This window comes from Strix uralensis, chromosome 26, assembly GCF_047716275.1.
Source record: "Strix uralensis isolate ZFMK-TIS-50842 chromosome 26, bStrUra1, whole genome shotgun sequence".
In the NCBI taxonomy this organism is placed as follows: Eukaryota; Metazoa; Chordata; class Aves; order Strigiformes; family Strigidae; genus Strix; species Strix uralensis.
The window spans coordinates 1,907,743-1,928,314 of NC_133997.1; positions in this window are offsets into that span (position 1 = coordinate 1,907,743).

Here is a 20,572-nt window from a genome sequence, read left to right on the forward strand (position 1 = left end):
AAAACAGGTTAAAAACAGAAACTTGGCAGCAACAGGGCAAAAGAAATATCCCTTAAACTGGAAAGATGAGAACTGGAGTGTAAGTGGAGCGTACGTTATAAGGACGGTATCTTTCTCTTGCAATTGCATGTGTTGTTTATTCCGAAGTTTTCCCTGCAATTGAACTAGGTGGAAAGAGAAGAATAAGTTCTAACAGAGCACTTGTGTCACAGAAGCACTCTCTTCTGGTGCAATACTCACTCGGCCATCTGTGAAATTAAGAACATTGGAGGTATTCTCACTGGAGCTCCCTGACTCTTCTTAAGCTTACAGGAATGCTGAGGTGGGAAATATTTCTTCCAAGAGCCTGTTGATTGAATCCATGTGGAAATCTCTACCTGACAAGTAGGCTCACATGTCTGAACCAGAGCACAATTCCCCAGTGAGTTGCCACTCTGGAAATTTAACTGTTGGAAGAAGTATTTGCTCTTTTCTTGGAGGCACTCTTCTTTCAAATATTCCGGATAAAATAAAACCTGTGTATCAATTGCTGATGGGAGATGTGACACAGGAAAAGACCAGAGGTAAAGATCACATTCACCATGGGGTGCTCCCACTGTGTCATTTTACTAGAGGTCACATGTAGGAGATGGACATGGACTGTGCTCTTGCTGGTGCCAGGTAAGAACTGGATGGGTACCCTTGAACTGCAGGCAATTTGCACTTTGATGGCTCTCTGAATGAAGCCTGGGCCCATCCAAGTCTCCAAGCAATACAAAACCAAGTAAATGTCTCTTTAGGCAGTGAGAGGATTTGCCACTAAAACGTTCAATGAGTGAGACGAATCTACAGGCAGTATTCTGTGACCGAGAGAAGAGCATGTTTCTTCAGCAAAGAAACACCCCAAAAGATTGGCCAGGAGATAAATGCCAGCAGTATTTGAGAGATCAAAACGTCTTAGCCTCATGCATAGGGGAAAGAAAGCTTCCATGACACAGAGAGCTGCAAGTCACAGCTCCCAAGGCAAAAGCAACTTTCTCTGTTCACAGACAGGATGCTCTTCCCACAGCAGCTATGCACTCATTGTCATTTGACAGCTTTGGGCTATGGCTTCAACCCATTTACAAAGTCAAAACCCATTCAGAAGATGTGGATGGTGCTCAGGTCCACAGCTTTCAAAAAAATGCGAAGACGGTATTTGGTACAGACCTAGTAAGAGACTTGGTTTGGATCCTCTGCTTTGGATAACAACGAGAGCCCTGGGATCTACACTTGAACCTCTGTCAAAGAGATTTTAAACTCCTAAAAATAAAGGCTGTAGCATCATATGGTGCTAGTCTCTTATCTCAGACTTATTCCATGGAAGCCAATAGGACAGGAACCAGTAGCTGGCTGAAAATTCAGAATGAAACCTTAGAAGTTTACCTGTCCTCAACAAGAAAACTACTTTTGCAGCTCCAGTTCTCTCTAATCTTTGGCTTGCTCTCCATCCTAACCATACCCTTGAATATACAACAATCGACCACAAATGACTGCAAATTCAGAAGCTGGTCTTGGCAGGAACTAGTTCCAGTCCCCAGCTTATTTCTTATTTCATGGTGGACTTGGTTCCTCAGCAATTATTCCTACAACCCCTGACTCAGTTCTCACCCTAGATTTTTAATTTAAACACTTCTGCCTCAGAGTAATCCTTTTCATTGTAGCCCTGTCTCAGTTGCTTTTTTTCCTCTTGAGATTGCACAATGTTGTGTTTATCTAATGAAAATGGGATGGATTTTCAGCTGATGTAGATTGGGTGAACTGTAGCACTATCAGCAGAGCTGTGATGATTTACACTGGCTCAGCTCTGACCAAATACATGAGTAGCTACAATAACTTACTGTCTCATGTCTGCTGGAGTGTTTTGTGGTCATCGCTTTCCATCCATTGCTTTTGTAAGGAAAAGAATGTGCTTTCAGCTAGTTACACTTAGGTTCAGTTTCTGATAGCATGACTGCTGTGTAATGGAGACATGCAGAGGTGAATCACACCACAGCTATTTTGGCCTGAAAACTGATCCCTGTGGTTAGACACACTCACTGACATTGGGGGAGTCATCACTGGAGCAGGTGGTTTGGGTCTCTGCAGGACCAGGCTGGTAGTATTCAAGAGACACTACTGTCTTTCTACGAGCAACCATTTCCACGCAGTGTTAGAGGAAACAATCATAGAATCACAGAATCGTAGAATGCTTTGGGTTGGAAGAGATCTTAAAGATCATCTAGTTCCAACCCCCCTCGCATGGGCAGGGACACCTTTTACTGAACCAGGTTGCCCAAAGCCCCGTCCAACTGGCCTTGAACCTTTGCCAGGGAGGGGGCAGCCACAGCTTCTCTGGGAAACCTGTGCCAGGGCCTCACCACCCTCATAGTGAAGAATTTCTTCCTAACGTAACTTAAATCTCCCCTCTTTCAGTTTAAAACCGTTACCCCTCATCCTATCCCCACACCCCCGATCAAGAGTCCCTCCCCAGCTTTCCTGTAGCCCCCTTTAAGTACTAGAAGGCTGCTCTAAGGTCCCCCCGGAGCCTTCTCTTCTCCAGGCTGAACAACCCCAACTCTCTCAGCCTGTCCTCACAGGGGAGGTGCTTCAGCCCCCCGAGCATCTTCGTGGCCTCCTCTGGCCCCGCTTGAGCAGGTCCGTGTCCTTCTGATGTTGGTGCCCCCAGAGCTGGTCACACAAGAGCAGAGCAGAGGGGGTCAATCCCCCCCTCGCCCTGCTGCCCACACTGCTCTGGATGCAGCCCAGCACACAGTTGGCTTTCTGAGCTGGAGAGCACATTGCTGGCTGACAGTCACTTTTCCATCCACTAACACCCCCAAGTCCTTCTCCTTGGGGCTGCTCTCCATCCCCTCCTCGCCCAGCCTGTGTTTGTGCTTGGGATTGCCCCAACCCATGGGCAGGACCTTGCACTTGGCCTTGTTGAACTTCATGAGGTTCGCATGGTCCCACCTCTCCAGGTCCCTCTGAATGGCACATCCCTTCCCTCCAGCGTGTTGGCCACACCACACAGCTTGGAGTCATCAGTGAACTTGCTGAGGGTGCACTCAGTCCCACTGTCTGTGTCACCAACAAAGATGTTAAACAATCCTCTTCTCTCCAGTTTCAAGCCTTGCCCACAGGGAAGCTGCCATTCAAAGTCTCTTCAAGAAGCAGTAGGAGGGAGCTATATGTTTGGAAAAGAGGGAGCTCTGATGCTGCCCTCCTGCTGTCCCCCCGATTTCTCAATCCCATTTCTTTGACCTTGAGATATGGCCATTTCAAAGCTAAGCCTAGTTTCTGCCAAGTCATCTGTTAAATACTGGGGAAATGTTCAAAGTGAACAACATATTTATCCTTTCAAAGCAAATGATAGGTTTGTTTCAAACCAAACCCCATTCTGCTGTGATTTATTCTTGTAGTCTATCTCTCTCTTTCCTTTTTAAAAAACTTATTGAATGCAGGTGATGTATTTTTGACATGATTGATTTTGACCTGAATGTGCCTGAGCTAAATGAATCAACATTGCCAATTTCCCCTGCCTGTGACTAAAGAACAGGCAAGCTGATAAGGGCATTCTTCTTTCAATTGAAATGTTATAGCAATAGCCCTTGTTTTCCAGCTGAGGAGTCATATGCATTGTATCAAACTGTACTCTGTGAAATGGTGGAAATTTCATAGAGCAAAACTAGGGGTGTTGTATTTCCTTTGGATTCAGCTTTCACCTGTTCTAAGGCAGTTTAGTCCAGGCTAAAAAAGAAAGTCAGGTGGATTGATACTGGCTACTTTCACCCCTTACGGCTGTCACTGAGCTTCTAGGCGACAGGCTGCTCGTTAATATTTCCATTAGAGTCTGGAGGCACTGGCCTTTTTGTGAGATATTCTGGTGTCTTGAACACTTTCACCTTCATATTGCAGCCTACTGAGGCTCAATTAAACAACTCAACTTACCATTGCTTCTCTGAGCTCAGATCCTTGGGGATTTTGTTTCCTGGCAAAGACAGCTGCACCTTGGAAATGCAAGATTCCCAGATTAAGAGTAGGTGTCTAGGATACAATCAGTGCTGTTTGCTCAGTTTTTAAGCAGAAGGAGGGGAATGCTCTGGAGCCTGTACTGGTATTGAGCAACATGAGAACTGTAAGCACCCTCCTACATATAGCTCAAATCTTTGCTAAGGGGAGGAAGAGGTGTTTTAGAGTTTGTGTCCCTCAGGCTAATGCAGAAGTGAAGACTGCCTTCCTCCCTAGGCTTTGGGCTGACCTGCTCTTCCCACCTCATTTCTGATAAAGATCCCCCTAGGGCTGAGATTTTTCTCATTTCTTTGATGATGAAGCCATATTCAGAACTGCAGCATGCCTGGTTATAATATAGGCTTGGGGATTTTTCATTTCCCAGCTGCTACCTACTTTTCCTTCCACTTTTTGCCTCTTCTTCAAGTATCCGAATCACTCCCTCTCTCCCAGCAGCTCTTAATGGTGACATGGAGTATGTAAAGGAGCAGATCTGCTCTTGGATCTTATCACTCCTTGCTTGCTGTTTTACTTCTGTGCAAATTTTATGTGTCAGCTCCCAATACCATTTTGTTCAGTCTATTCTGCTCTGCCATATTTTTTGTACCATTTCCACCATTTCACAGAGTACAGTTTGATACAATGCAGATGACTCCTCAGCTGGAAAACAAGGGCTATTGCCATAACATTTCAGTTGAAAGAAGAATGCCCTTATCAGCTTGGCTGTTCTTTAGTCACAGGCAGGGGAAACTGGCAGTGTTGATTCATTTAAGCTGCTTGCCTCTCTGTCCTGTGACTTGAGTACACAAAGCAAACCAACAGCATGTTTCCACAGAGAAGTTTATCAAGTAATTACAAACGGAGTTTCCCAAAAACGAGTTTTTTGCAGGAAAACAGCTTCTGGAGCCAGCCACTGGAGGGAGCCACTGGAAGGAGGCTGGACTCGGGCAATACCAGTTAAGACGCAACTACAACACCTTACGACTCACAGGTCCACGAGTCGAGGAGGGGTATAAATATGCAAGGAGTGAGAATCTTAAAACCTGCAGGTTTCTCACGGAGAAAGCCCAGGTAATGAAAATCATCTTGTCTGAGAGCTAAGGATGAAAAGCCACTCAGGTCTAGTTCAATCATAGTATTTGCTCCTAATACAGAAACACACAGTGGCTTTTGATAAAGCCAAGGGGAAGAAGGAGGTGGTAAGTATTCAGGTAAAGAAGAAGTGTAAAGCAAGTGAGGACTGAGTGTTAGTGGCAAGAGGAAACTGTTTGGAGAAACTGTGTCAGCAAGGCACCAGACATGCCCCCGGATGGACTGTCCATTCTAGAATAAAGTAACTTTATTTCAGGCTAAACACTGCTTCGTGATCAGAAACAAGTGCCCAAATACACTACTAGCCAAAACAAGTTATTTTTCTAGGGAGAACTGTGGGTTTTTTTCTAATCATTCTGAAAAATACTCCTATTTCACTTCCCGGTTCATCAGGTGAGGTTCCATCCTGCACAAGTAGAGGGAGGTCTGCAGTACAGGTGTCACCATTATCCAGATATGCTGAGGTTTTAATATTCTTTGGAAATTCTGAAATATATTGAGTGTGCAAACAGTGTGTGCAAACAGTATGGTGTGTGTGTTGGTGTGAAGCTAAGGCTGGAAGAAATGTCCATGCCCTGTGAACTAGAAGATCTGAAGGTTTGTGAGGAAGTGTGTTCCTACCAGTTCTTGCAGTCATTGTCCCTCCGTGTGCTGGCAATCTGGATGGCAGAGGTGAGAACAGACCTTTCTCAAAGGCAGCCCTTTGCACGCAACAGCTCTGCCCACTCCTTGTCTTCTTGATCCCTGCAGCTGATCAGCAGGAGCAGCATCACCACAACAGCAATCCGGAGTCACAGCAGGGGTGTTGCAGTGGCTCAGCCACAGCAAGATAATCCTGCACGTGCTGCAGCTCAGCCCACAGTGAAGGGCCTGACATTACCCTCAGGGAAACCCCTGCTCCCAGATCTGGCCTGTGGTCAGAAAAACCACTCCCATATGGAGGGAGAGCTATTGCAGATGCTTAAGGAAGAATACAGGAATAGCGCAAGAAAGTAGAGAATCCCCCAGTGTTTCCCCATTTCTCCCAGCTTCCAGTGAACTGTGATTTGAAGACATCCAGATATGTAATCTCCGAGGTTCACAGTTCTTGATGGATTTTGTACAAACTCCATGACAAGGAATTGATCTATTAAAATAATTTAAGGCAAAGGACAAAGATCGCCAAAGAATATGTCACGGGGTAAGGACCAGGGAAGGACTTGGCTCCTAGAAATGTCCATGGATGCTTTGGCTTATGAGGAATATTCACTGGAAAATCAATGAAATTGCACAATTGTTGGCATCTTCATCTCGTTCTGGGTTACCGATTGTGACGCAAAGGCATAACCGAGTGGACAACACTAGGGAAAAGAAATACGTCTGGGGACTTTATTCATTTCTCTATGCCTTTCCTGTTCAAACAGAGTAGGAGAGGAATTTGTGACAAGATATGTCTTCTGAATGACATTTTCCACAAAAACAGTAAGAGGGAGTGTGAGGAAAAAAACCCACGAGCTGAAGTTGTGGCAATTTTTTATGACATTTACCAGCTGTCAATCATACTTCAATGTGCTGCTGAAGGACTTGGGAGAGGCTGTGAGCTGCCATTGGTCCTAGTTTGGGATTTCTGTATTGCTGCACTTTTAAATCTTGGATGTTAAAGCACCGGAGCAGTGGTGCTCATACATAAACTGAGAAGGGCTTGAAAGGGACATTCTGAGATCATCTGCTGCAAGCCCTGCTCATGCAGGGACAGATAGAGCAGGTTGCCCAGGGCTGTGTCTAGCTGGGTTTTGAATACCATGGATGGACACTCCACAATCTCTCTGGGCAGCCTGTTCCAGGGTTCAATCAGCACCCTCACTGTAAAAAAATGGGGGTTTTAATGTTCAGACAGGATTCCCTGTGTTTCAGTTTGTACCTGTGGCCTCTTGTTCTGTCACTGGGCATCACTAAGGAAAGCCTAGCTTCTTTCTTGATTCCCTCCCATCAGGTATTTATCCACATTGATTAACATTCCCCTGAGTCTTCTCTTTCCCAGGCAAAATGCTCTCAGCCTTTCTCAGCCTCTCCTCATATAAAAGATGCTCCAGTCCCTTCACCATCTTTGCGGTCCTTCGCTGAACCCACTCCAGTAAGTCCATCTAATTTTTTATACTAGGGAGCCCAGAACTGGACACAGCACTCCAAATGTGACCTCACCTTAGTGCATGATAAACAATACCTCTTTAAATGCGTTTATAAGGGGTTAACGATTCATAATAGTTTTAAGGGAAGGCTGTTCAGTTCTTCATAGTGTCAACAGATGATTTAAAGAGAAACTAGAATGCAGGGGAACATGGGGAGCAATACAAGGAGATACAAGTATGTAATTTTGCAAAAGGAAGGGTCCCTCTCTCAAGCACGTGCAGCTCTGCAGCACGTTAGGGCAGCACTGCTAGTGAGTGGTATGTCCCACAGCTGAGCAGCTCCCCCACTGCCCCCTTCACCTTAGCCATGTCCCCCACCTGCCACATTCTCCCAGAGGGTGCTTTCATCTTTGCCTGGGATCCTGGAGGTGCATTTGTATCAACAGTAATAATAATAATAACAGTCGCCCAAGATACTCAATTGTACCTTATACTGGGGAAAGTCAACCACAGCACTGCAATTGTATTTTCTATTCTGTTGTTTCTCAGTCAGGGTATTTCGTGTTTCTGGAAAGTTTCCTGCTTCCTATTTCAGACACTGCTACTGACGGCCGCAGTCAGATGAATTTATGTGGACTGAGACAGACATGTTAAAGCCTAAATGCAGGTCAAAAGCGCAAATGCTTCTTTAATATCCTTTCACTTCTGTGCTGCGCTCTGGTGCCTTGAAACTGACCCAGCCCTGGGTTTGTTTTACAAAACCAAACCCCAGAAGGCATGGCTTTGCAGATGTTTTAAAAGGCAGCACTTATTTTTGCCTCCTCTGACTGTATGCACTACTGGCAGATGGAGATTTCTCTTTCTCCCTTTCCATATAACTCCTCTCCTTGAGTTGGAGATGAGCCCCCGCAGGGATTCAATACTGCTTTAGCACCCGCCGTAAATAAAATCTGCTTTCAAGGAGAACAAAGGCAGCCATGTGGGGTGGAAGAGCAGCCCAGGCAAGGCTAAATGACAGGCTGGACAGGGGGGCAGACGCAGCTACATCTGGTGAGTGGCTGGACAGCTCAGGGTGGGCCCCGTGGGGTTGGCAGAGGGACACCTGGCTCAGAGACGGGCTGCCCGCTATTGATTTCACACCAGGGACACACAGATGCACATTTGCTTAAACAAGTCTGTTACTTTGACTGCACAATATACAAAGGAAAGAAAATACACTTTCCTGAGAAGACAGTCTGATAAAGAGAAATGCTGGCATCTAAACCCCAAAGAACGAAAAAGCCTGTCAAAGGTCATGCTTGGAGGATTTTAAGAGGGGTGAGAAAGAGAAGCTGCTGCAATGTTGCCCCATAAATGTTTGTTATTCTCACATAGGTGGAACTTGTCCGTGTTGCTAGACATATGATGGGTAGCATTTGGTCCAAGGCAAGAGTAGACAAGGGAACTATTCAATAGACCTTTTTCTTCCACATACGTCATGCACACTAGATATGGCCAATATCTTCCTCTATTGCTCATATTAATCAATTTGTGCAGAGCTTGCCTTGGAGCACTGCTTGTGATCCCCTGGGAAATGAAGCCAGAAGGAAGGAAGGTTCCCCCACCATCAGCAAACTTCCCCTATACTGTCATCTGAAGTGCATGGTGTTTACAAGCAGATGAAACAGAAAAGCAGTGCTGAAGGGGAAATTAAAATGGGTATCAGCTGGGAATGGAGCATAATGCTATGCTTAGCTTTGTTAGGCATGGAAAAATATTTATTTCAAGCCTCAGGGATGTAACAGGGGGCATGTAATTAACCAGCATCAGCAATGAAGGCCACTGTTTTCATGCCTTTCTGACCCCAGGGACCAGCTGCAGCAACTGAGGAGGCAGGAGCTGGAAACACTGGCTATGGCTGGTTTGAGACTGGCACTGTTAGCCTAAAGCAGAACAAACACCACTCCTCAGGATTTCTTGAGGATTTTCTCTGTGTGTAGCCACAAGGCTAGAAGGATACTAGTTTGAAACTGGAGTGATCAGTCTGGTGGTGAATGTTGATGTAAGTCAGACCTTTAGATAAATTTCTCTTTGATTTCTAAGGTCCTTAGGTGTGTGATATGTTTGGGCTTGAAGGCTGAACTCCTGGGAAGTGTCAAAACTTAATGTGATAGTTCATGACAGGAGGGAGAGGAGGAAACGGAGAGAGGTAATGAGAGCCACGTGAGAACAGAGACTGCAGTATCGTCAGGCTGGGAAAACAATGCCAGCTCCCATACTGAATGGGGAAGAACTGTCAGGACCAGAAAAAAAAAAAACACACCAAAACAAACCAAACTCAACCCACCAAAAAACTATAAATAAATTCTCCATCTGACTTTTAAGCAAACCCTGAGGATTTCATTGAATTCCTACCTGGAGCAACTCATGCCAAGGAAGCATTAACTGTGGCTGAGAACTTGGACATCAGTTTGCTCTAGGAAGGGAATGCTACTGTCCTAACAAAACATACAGAGCAAAGGGACTGCAGCTTGCAGGAAGGTGACTCCTCGTGTAGGCTGGAGGGGGTGGGACACCCATGAAACTGGGGGCACTGCTCCCCTGCTTCTGGGGGTGGGGTCTGCGCTCTAAGGGGTTATGCAGCATGCTTTAATCCCTGTACATCTCAGTTCCTCAGCTGAAAAAGCAGAGGAAGCAGCACTTCTTTCCACCCAGTCTTGCTTGATTTTCCTAATTACATGGTATGTTCTTTTAGGAGCAGAGCCTGCCTCTTATTATGTAAATGCACAGCACCCAGCACAGTTTGAATTTTCTGTGGTAACAGAACAGACTTTTTGGTCTGTACATATCTAAGGAAATGTCAGCTTTCCTGATTTCTTTTAAAGTTTCCCAAATGATGCTTGCGTGCTAGCATATTATGCAGTTCCTAAGTCATGCCAGAAAACAAACAAAAAAAGGGAGAGGGGATGAGAGCAGGGAAAACAAAGACGTTTCCTCGGGATATTGTAGCTGCTTTTCTATGGGTCATTTGGACCATCCTATAAAATCCTCGGCATAAATTCATCAATATATTAAAAAAACCCAAAACCATTAAAAGGGATTGTATTATTTCTAGTAAACATTTTTATTTCCATTCCGGGACCCTTCCTGCCTTCTCCTATTCATTCTACAGCATTTTTTCTGTAATGTGGCAGCTAGGTGAATGAAGAGTTTTTCTTTACTCAGTACAGCTCCCCACATCAAGCATTTAGCATGGAGTGTGCAGTGTCTTCCCAAGACCTTCCTGCACCCCAGGACAGGGAGTCTGGAGCAGTGATACTCTTATTTGTATGGGGCTATATTTCCATTTGCTGTCTGAGTCCCTGCACAGCACAGCGCAGCCTGGCCCCAGTATTGCTATAGAAACAGAAGAAGGCAAGAGATGTGCTGGAATCTCTGTATCTGGCTGAAAATAGCTCCTACCTACCCAGCGTGCTGGAGCCTTGAACAGCCTGACCTTTCCAGTGGAGCCTCCTGTGCTTTGTAGTGGAGACACAATTAGCTCTCATTTGGCCCCATTAAAACTCACTTCTGCAGCCAGCCATTGTGCTGCCAGCTGGATTCCTGAGATGGCTGCTTGGAGGGCTGGAGAGGAGACAGTGCTGGACCATATCCCAAGAGATACTGTTCGCCCTCCTGCTTGCTGAGCACCTCTGATCTCAACCCAGGCATGGCAAAGATACATCTCAGCCAGAGGATATCAGAGGACAGAAAAAGGGACCAATCCCAAGCATAAGCTGGTCTCTGGACCCCTCCCCAGTAACAGGATGGGAGCAATCCCACATCCTCTTAAGGTACCTGGATATGCCTATGTATCTGCATACATTGGACTGGTAACACTGCAGACCTTGCAGCAGAGAGTTGGCCCTTCTCAGGGCTTCTAGGCTTGTTGGCTGAATGCAGCAGGGCTCACGTTGCTGCCCATCACTATGGCATCAGGTGTCACCCAAATGTAACAGCAGCATCCCTGATGGACACTCTGTACCCAAAGGGAAAGAGGTCCATCATTGAAACTTCCAGGGAAACAGCCCTTCCAAGGAAGCCTGTGACTCCTAGGCACTGGCAGGATTCAGGTCTCCCAGGCTTTGGACTGTGGTTCTCTGGGAATTGCAGCACTGTACCACTGGTAAAAAATACCTCGGTATTTCTGAGGCATATGTCAGACAACTGTGGGATCTGAGCGAGTCCTGTACTAGTTTCTATTCCTAGGACAGCCTGAGTCATGGAACCTGTGAGACAGAGCCATCTCATGCGTCCCACCAGGGGCTTTCCTTTGGTCTAAATCAGGATGACAAGCTCAGAGTCCCTAAGAAAAGAGACACAGAACTTGCCTCTTGTCCATCCACCACCTGCTGCCTTCCATGATGGGCGGGACTGGCACCATGAGAGTCAGCCCTTCTCCCATACTCCCATTCTGGACAACCACCACTCTAAAATGCACTCTCCAACCCTACAACCCTCCTCTTTGTCACCTCAGAGACTCCCCTCAGTGCCATCATGGCTCCTCTCAAACTCTTCCAGCCTCCCCCAGAGAGTACCTGGATCTCTGCCTTTGCAGCAGCAGCCCTCATCGCTTCTCCATCTCCATAGCACCTCTGGTGTCACCAGGCACAGCCCTGTGCTGCTCTGAAATCTGCTTCCCTACATGGCCTGGGCCAGCTGCAAGGCGAGTGCCTCATGCAGCAGCAACAGCAGTAGCAGCATAGGCAGTCTAGGTTTAAATGTCTCCCTGAAACTGAGAGCTAGAGAGGATTTGATAAACAGCCACCAGATTTAAGTCTAATACCCTATAAAGCTGGTTTTTCTTTTCCTCTGGCTTTCAGAATCAGATTTCTTTATCCATCAGCTAAAAGAGAGAAGAACATTCATGCCTGCCTGCAGTATAATTTCTTTATGGCCCAGTAACGTCAGATCTCACAGGACTGCTTTCCCTTTCATGCCTTGGAAAGGAGGGGCAGGCAGGCACTGACACACAGAAGGACAGACAGCATGTTTACAGAAGCCCTGCTGCTTGAAGAAGGCAGGTTGAACATTTCATTAAAAGATGACCACGTCCGTTTTGACATCATTTTCCTCTTTTAAATTATTCAGTTTTTCTCAATGACAAGTCAATCTCTGTTTGGGCTGTAGGGATGCTTCTTCTTTTTTTCCCCCCACTGAAAGAACTGGAAAATTGGTGCAAGTTTTTTTCTAAAAAGAGTTAATTTAAAAGCTTCTCAGAGCGGAGACAAAAAATACTTTCCCTCTCTTGCCCAGTTCCTACGGCAATAATCTGCAAGTGGACAATGCTCAGGGAGCCACAGCAAATGGCCACAGCAATCACAGCATTAATCAGTAACTGACAGTAAAAACAGGCCAGCATTTATGACAAGCTTTATTCTGTGGGAATAGAGCTTTGACTTGTTATCTCCTGAAAATCCTCACTGCCAAATCCTGCCCTGTGTATTGTGAATGCTACCTTCTTTCTAAGCCAAATACTCACTGGACATGTTAGAGCAAGTTGATGAGAGCTAATGAGGCTGGGCTGATTTATTGAAACCAGGTTGCTTGTTTTTTCTCTCTCTAGGGCTGCTATAAACAAGGAATAAATGCACTGATGTCACTGGTGTGAGCCTGTTGTAAAGCCAAGGAAAGGAGTGGCAAGCACACACTGTTTAATCAGATGCTCTGGCTGCAGATCTGCTTGGCATCCCCTATTTGTTTCACTTGTCTCAAAATAGGAACTGCCAGCACTTTGCTAAATGCAGTGGAAATTCCTCTTCTTCCAGTGCTGGGGCTGTAAAATCTCCTTGAGCTTCCTCTGTTACACTGCTTCTGAAACATCCCCCGAAATGCTCCTGGGAAAAGTGCATCAGCGAGCTCTCTCCCCTTACTGGCAGCAACAGTGTGCTAGAGGGACCATTTTTCTTCTTTCTCTCTGCGGTGGAGATTTCCCAGGCTGCTGCCCGGAGCTCTGTGGCTCCTCACACTGTTGCTGCTTTGCCCGAGGTCTGTAAGCACTTCCAGTTGGACCAGGGGCTGAATCTGCCACTTAGCAGTCCCTCTCTTAGACTTCCAGCCAGGACTTCAAGGAAGTAAAAAATGGGGTTTTCAGCTACAGCTATTTATTTGAAGTGCCTCCAAGTTGGCTGGCTGGTGGCTTGTATAATTTATGTTGCATGTGCAGCAGTAGTCCTCCTGGGAATCTCATGACTTTAAGTCCCTGATAGAGCCATTCTGACACATGCTCTGCATAGGTGTTCTCTTTCACCGCTTAATCTGCAAATCGTTGATCTCTTGTTCATATTTCAGCCGAAGTGCGATACAGTTGGACCTAGACAGACAGGGTCATCTTGGTGACTCAGTCCAGCAGAAACAAGGAAAGCATTATAAACTCCCTACTGCTTGGTACTGCCGCCGTCTTTACCCTGTGCATGTTTGGTACACTGCACAACAGGAATCCATCTCCGTTTGCGACTTTCAAGGTTTTTGGTAATATAAATAAATCATCTCATAAAATTGAAAAAAGGGCAGAGAAAGTGTTTTCCTATAATAAAGACTCCAGTGGAATACTTCATCCTGAAACCTGCTCACTGCCAGTCTGTGGGGGCCATCACAGAATTTCAATGGGAAAACAAATGATTTCTATGGGATCAGCATGTCTGTCATTAAAAAGTGGCACTAAAAAGCTGGCATTCCAAATTAGTTGCTTAAAGAGCTTTACAAAGCACTTAGATTGGAAGCAATTCACAGGAGGTAACAGCTTGTTTTATATGTCTCTGAAGTGCCATGTACATTCCTGGTGGCATATAAATAATAAATAATAATAATATGCATATGCAGAGGTACAGAGCGCCTTAATCACAAAATATGTATGCGTATTTGCAGTACAATACGTGGGGTCCACTCTTCAAAACCTGCCCCAAAGTGGCAGCATTAAAAATGAGCATCAGGGTTTTTATAGCCATTACTCCTCTTCAGGTTTGTAAAAACTGACTTGTCTCGCACCTCCTTTCCATCCGAGCCAAGACCTGCTTCTGGTGGCTCCTGATGTGACACCCTTCTAATTGTAAAACAATGAGCAAGCATTGCATCTCTTGTGCCTATGACCACACAAGTAGTTGTAGAGAGTTCTTTAAAACAGGTATAATACCAGTATCTGCCCGACCTGGGTCATAAACCTATAGCACAGGCTTTCATCAAGCTTTCAGCCCCAAAGCTTTTACCCTGCAAAGGCCCAGGCTATGCCATTCTGGGTGAAAACAGGGAGCGCGGCTGCCTGTGGTGGTAGTTGCTATGCCCTGTATACCATCCACAAGAGGGATGAAGCAGCCCCACAGTCTCGAGAAAGGGGTGGTTGTCTACTTCCTTTCTCTTCTTCATACATTTTCTTCCTCTCAAAGCTGCCATTACCTCTTGCTCCAACATTATTGTCCCCGAGACCAAATTGCATTGTCAGTAAAAATTGTTTTAATGAATGATACATTGTGTGCAACCTAATTTTTGTGCTTTCCAAATAATGAAGATTGGAACTTAACAAAAAACAAGTTTTCAATGCCTCATACATTCTTTCTTCATAGGAATTAGGCTCTTATTTAAATGGGGTTTTATTTGCTGATTACAAATAGTGCATTCATGCATTGAAAGAAGTTATGCCTTGATTCTCAGCAGGCATGAATTAACACGGGTTCCCTGACTCGAGAGCTGTACCCCCGCTGAAGATATGACCCTTTTTTCCCCATGCAACTCTGCCTTTCTCTAAGCAGTTTCCAAATTATGACTCTACCCAAAGATAAATAAGTTGATTCATCTCATGATTGACTCTACAGAAAGTGAGTAATTTTTGACTTGCAAAGGTACTTTAACTTCCTTGGTTTGATGACTAGCTCATAAAGGCTCCTCCTGTCTGAAACTGGAACCTCAGTAAGAAAAATCAAGGACACTGTGCTCCAGCTGGGGCATGGAAGTGAGCAGACAGACGTGCTGTTGTCCAGGTAAGTTCTGGGACAGGTGAACAAGAACCCAGCCAGGATCCTTGAGACCACAGTACATTTCATATAAATCATCACAGGCTTCTCTCCTCCCCTTTTCCCAATGACATCTTGTTAGCACCAGCTCTTCTACTAAACCTGCCCTATTTACAGGGATGATGTTAGGGCACATCCATTTAAGAAACTGTAAAACCCCACATATTCAAGGGTTGTGGAGGTACCTCCTAAGAGAGAGCAAGATTAACCATGAGATCCTTAACCCCCCTTGACTTTAGTGGTGATAGGAAAATACAGCCAAGAGACAAAAGTGTCAAGGAAAGAGACTGTACAGCTCTTCTCATGCAAAGATATTTCCAGAAACTAGAGATGGAAAAAGCAAAAATCAAGAGATGGCGCTGAGCAGGCTTTATTTAGTTATTTCACAGCAGCAACTGAGTCACAGGCTAATTAATAAAAGCCCTTAGAGGCAACAGCTTCTTGTTTAGCAAACTCATCTGCATTGCTTTTGCCACTGTGCATCAAAGCCAAGTGACCTCTGGGGCTGTTCCACAACCAGCTTCTTACATCTGCATCCCAAATCCAATGCTTTGAAGAAGGACTTTCTAAGAGGGCTCCCTTAACTTATGAGAGACTTGGTTCAACATGGTGCTCCCCCCCCCCCCCCCCCCGTATACTAACATTAACTTTTGTGTGGAGAGATTTCCGGAGGTAGATTACATGCATTCTTATTTTCAATGTTTTTTTTGCAAGGGAGCACCTATCAATGCGTGGCTGTTCATGCTTCATTGGCATTACTACTATTTGTCCTTCTGTTTGTTGTTTCATGTTTCATTTTCCCTCCTCTCTTGGTTTTAAAATGTCCTTTGGTGAGCACAGCTAGTGTTCAACTTCATTTATTCCTACATTTGCAAAACCTGTGTTTGAAGCCAAGCAGGAATACTTCCACTTCATGGTCCAGTAACAAGCTCTATCCAAATTATGCTGCCTTGAGAGCATTCTTTTTAAGGAAAGATACACAGCATCTGAATTGACCAGGTGTTTTAAAGTTTGATGCATTTAAATCTTAGCTTTTGCAGATTTAATCTTCTGTTAAGCTCCTATTTTTATGCAGCCCTGTAATGTCCCATAATTGGTGATTTCTCATTTCCTAGTAACTATGTAGCAGAATTTGCTCCCTTCACACTTTCCTGACCTATGCTGTGATTAAACATCAAAGATTTGGGCACGTGTCTGGGAACAACTTGTATTCCAGGCCTCACCAGTGGTGCTGCTTTATATTTTGATCTGCATAGTCCACTCTGAATTCAGACATGCCAGAAACTGGAGCTGCCAACTGCAATTTTTGGCTGGGGGAATCAGGCAACTTTCAGACATATGTTAAATTAAATTTGAAAATTAGCATTATTGGTCCCAATATAAACAGGAGGAGAGAGAGAACAGGCTTTGTATTTTCTCCTTCATAGGGTTTGAGGTAGTAGGAAAATATTCCAACATATGATTGTTTACCAGAGTAGCAGTCCCAACATCTAACATACTCCAGATTTTTTAAAGCATTTGTAATAACAATGGTCCAGATATATATCTTCGAGAAGCCAAAGAGAGACTTTCAGTTGGATTCTACTGAGCCATACCCTTAGCAGGCATAAAGTGGCCCAGATCCAAACCAATTAGCAGAGCTACAAGCATCGACACCAGCTAAGGATCTGGCCATATGTGGATTTGGATGAATATTTTGATTTTATGTTTTCCAGGCATCGTGCATAACATTGGCTAATTGGCAACATTTGTATTTAAAAGGCAGTTTAAAAAGTAAGTGTATTTATATATCCGTGTATAGAAAAATAGATGAAGAGTGGGAGGAGAGAGCCTAATGGATGTAATCTTTAGGAATGAAGAAGAAATAATCCAGTTTTAGGGCAGCAACAGATTTGCTCTGCAACCCCCTGTAGTTAAATTCCAGCCCATTTCTTTGCAGACCTTAAATTCCTCTAGGAAGTGTTTTTTCATTTAGAACAAGTAATACAGTGATCCTTAACGAAAGGCCAAGTCGTTTTTAAGCCATGTATTTTTTCTATTAACATGAAGGTCCATGCATTTTAATAAGTTGGTATATTAAGACAATTATAGAACTGCTTTGCTGCTAACTTTTGCACAAAGAATCCAAACAGTGTAAGTCACTCAGTGTCAGGAAGAATGAAATTTCTCCGAGGTACTCACATATTCTCTCCAGTTTAAAAAAAAAAAATGTAGGAGAAAAGCAAAAGCATCTTTGTCCTGGCTCAAAGAAAAAGTGGAATATTTTAGGAACACTATTCCAGGCAGCTGAGTTGGTGATTTTAGTCTTGCCTGTTTTCTATTTTTGTTCCTTGATTTATCATTGCTACAGCACAGGAATGAACTGTATTCTCCACTTGTCTCAGACTCTGTCGCTATCCATGCCTGCCTGACAACACAAACGTGCAAGGTGAAGACCACACCAGATTGCATCATTTCAAGAGGTGATGCAGAAGCAGGCACAATCACAAGCGAGTTGATATACCGGGTTTGTGTGGCAAGGTTTTGGTAGTGGGGGGACTACAGGGGTGACTTCTGTGAGAAGCTGCTAGAAGCTTCCCCCATTACCAACAGAGCGAGTGCCAGCCGGCTCCAAGATGGACCCACCGCTGGCCAAGGCTGAGCCCATCAGCGATGGTGGAAGCGCCTTTGGGATAACGTATATAAGAAGGGGGAAAAAAACTTGCACAACTGCAGCTGGAGAGAGGAGTGAGAATATGAGAGAAACAACTCTGCAGACACCAAGGTCAGTGAAGGACAGGGAGGACGTGCTCCAGGTGTCAGAGTAGAGATTGCCCTGCAGCCAGTGGTGAGAAGGCAGGCTGTGCCCCTGCAGCTCATGGAGGACCCCACACCAGAGCAGGGGGATGTGCCCAAAGGAGGCTGTGAGCCTGTGGGAAGCCTGGACTGGAGCAGGCTCCTGGCAGGACCTGTGGCCCCATGGAGAGAGAAGCCCACACTGGAGCAGGGGAAGAGTGAGAGGAGCTCTCCGCCTGAGGAGGAAGGAGCAGAAGACACAACGGGTGATGAACAGACCGCAACCCCCATCCCCTGCGCTAGTAGAGAAAAATCAGGAGTGAAGTTGAGCCCAGGAAGAAGGGAAGGGTGGGAGGAAGGTTTTATTTCTCATTAGCCTACTCTAATTTGATTGGTAATAAATTAAACTAATTTCCCCAAGTTGAGTCTGGTTCGCCCGTGACAGTAATTGGTGAGTGATCTCTCCCTGTCCTTATCTCGACCCACAAGCCTTTTGTTGTATTTTCTCTCCCCTGTCCAGCTGAGGAGGGGAGCAATAGAGCAGCTTGGGTGGGCACCTGGTGTCCAGCCAGGGTCAACCCACCACAGATGGGCAAATACTTACTTTAGGTTTGTTTGTATGGAGCCTGATATGAATCCCCACACAAACCCAGCTATTTATCAAGTAAAAAACTATCCTGAGTCCCTACTCCAGAACCAATATTTGATTTTAATATTATGTGTACAGACACTTGTAAAATAAACAGGCCTGTTTGCATTGGTAGCTAGGCTCTTGGAGACAGTAAATCAGATACACTATTTTGCTTACTTCTCCCTTCGCAGAACAAGATCATACAAAACTTTTGGGAAGAGAATAAGAATTCAATCAACAAGTACAAATCTTTATTTCAAGGCTGAGAAAGGTGTGAAGCTGTGCATTTATGAAGAGGTCCCTGGCTTATATAAGCAACACAGGCAAAGTACTTAGAATTGCTTCTACCAGAGGAGACCACCAATTTAACCTGCATTGACCTCAGCTGTCACTGCCATGTGCTTCTTTCAATAAAATTTCATCTTTCAGGACTGCAATGCCTTTACCCAGAGAAATTAGCATAGAATAGAATATTTCAGTTAGAAGGGACATACAACAATCATCTAGTCCAACTGCCTGACCACCTCAGGGCTAAACAAAAGGTAAAGCATGTTACTGAGGGCATTGTCCAAATGCCTCTTACACCCTGACAGGCGTGGGACATCCATCACCTCTCTAGGAAGCCTGTTCCAGTGTCTGAGCACCCTCTCAGTAAAGAAATCCTTCCTAATGTCCAGTCTAAACCTCCCCTGAGGCAGCTTTGAACCATTCCCACGCATCCTATCACTGGATCCCAGGGAGAAGAGCTCAGCACGTCCCCTCCTCAGGAAGCTGTAGAGAGCCATGAGGTCGCCCCTCAGCCTCCTTTTCTCCAGACTAGACAAGTCCAAAGTCCTCGGCCGCTCCTCACTGGACATTCCTTCCAGCCCTCTCACCAGCTTTGTTGGCCTCCTCTAGACACATCCAAGGACCTTTGCATCCTTCTTAAATTGTGGGGCTCAAAACTGCCCACAGTACTCAAGGTGAGGCCACACCAACACTGAATGCAGTGGGATAATCCCCTCTGTGACCGGGGTGTGTTTGATGCCCCCCAGGGTCCGGTTTGCCCTCTGGGCTGCCAGGGCACACTGAGTCCTGCTGAGCTGCTGCCCACCAGCACCCCCAGATCCCTTTCTGCAGGGCTGCTCTCCAGCCACTCCCCTCCCAGTTTATACTTGTGCTTGATGTTACTCCCTTACATATAGCACACCACCACATCGCCCTGCCCTGCCTGTCCCTCCTCAACAGCCAGTAGCCCTCCACCCCAGCACTCTAATTGTGGGACTCCTTCCACCAAGTCTCACTAACGCCAGCGATATCGTCACTCTGGGAGATGAGCAATGCTTCCAGTTCACCCTGCTTGTTTCTCACAGGCCGTGTGTTGGGGTACAAGCATTTCAGACGCCCTCCTGAGCCCTCCGTGCTCCCAGAGCAGTGTAAACATTCCCATCAGCATCGCCACCCTCGGGCGATGCCGTGCCAACCCTTGGCTGTCCTACTGCAACCCTGTGGCTATCCCCTTCCCCTCACGATCCTAGTGTAGGGCTCTCTCAAGCACTCCTGCCAGATTACGCCCAAGGACGCCATTTTCCCGCCAGCACAGGTAGATCCCGTCAGGCCCAGCGTACCTCGTGCCTCAAAGGCTCTTCCACGGCTCAAACGCCCAGAGTCTCGGCGGAAGCACGGCTGCCGGAGCCAGGCCTTGCTGTCCTTGCCGCCTCTCCCCACAGCCGGCAGCCCGAAGAGGAGCCTGAGGAGCTGCCGGGCCCCGACGGGCGCTGCCTGCCCCGCGCTGCCGCCAGCCGCCGCCTGGCTTCGCCCTCACACCTCCCGCGCGGCCGCGGGCAGGCCCCGCCCCCTGCTGTCTCGTCCAATCATGCGGGCGCAGCTGCTAGGTGACCGCCGCCTGCGCCGCGGCGCTGTGCCGTCGCCTGACGCTGCCGTGTCCTTCCGCC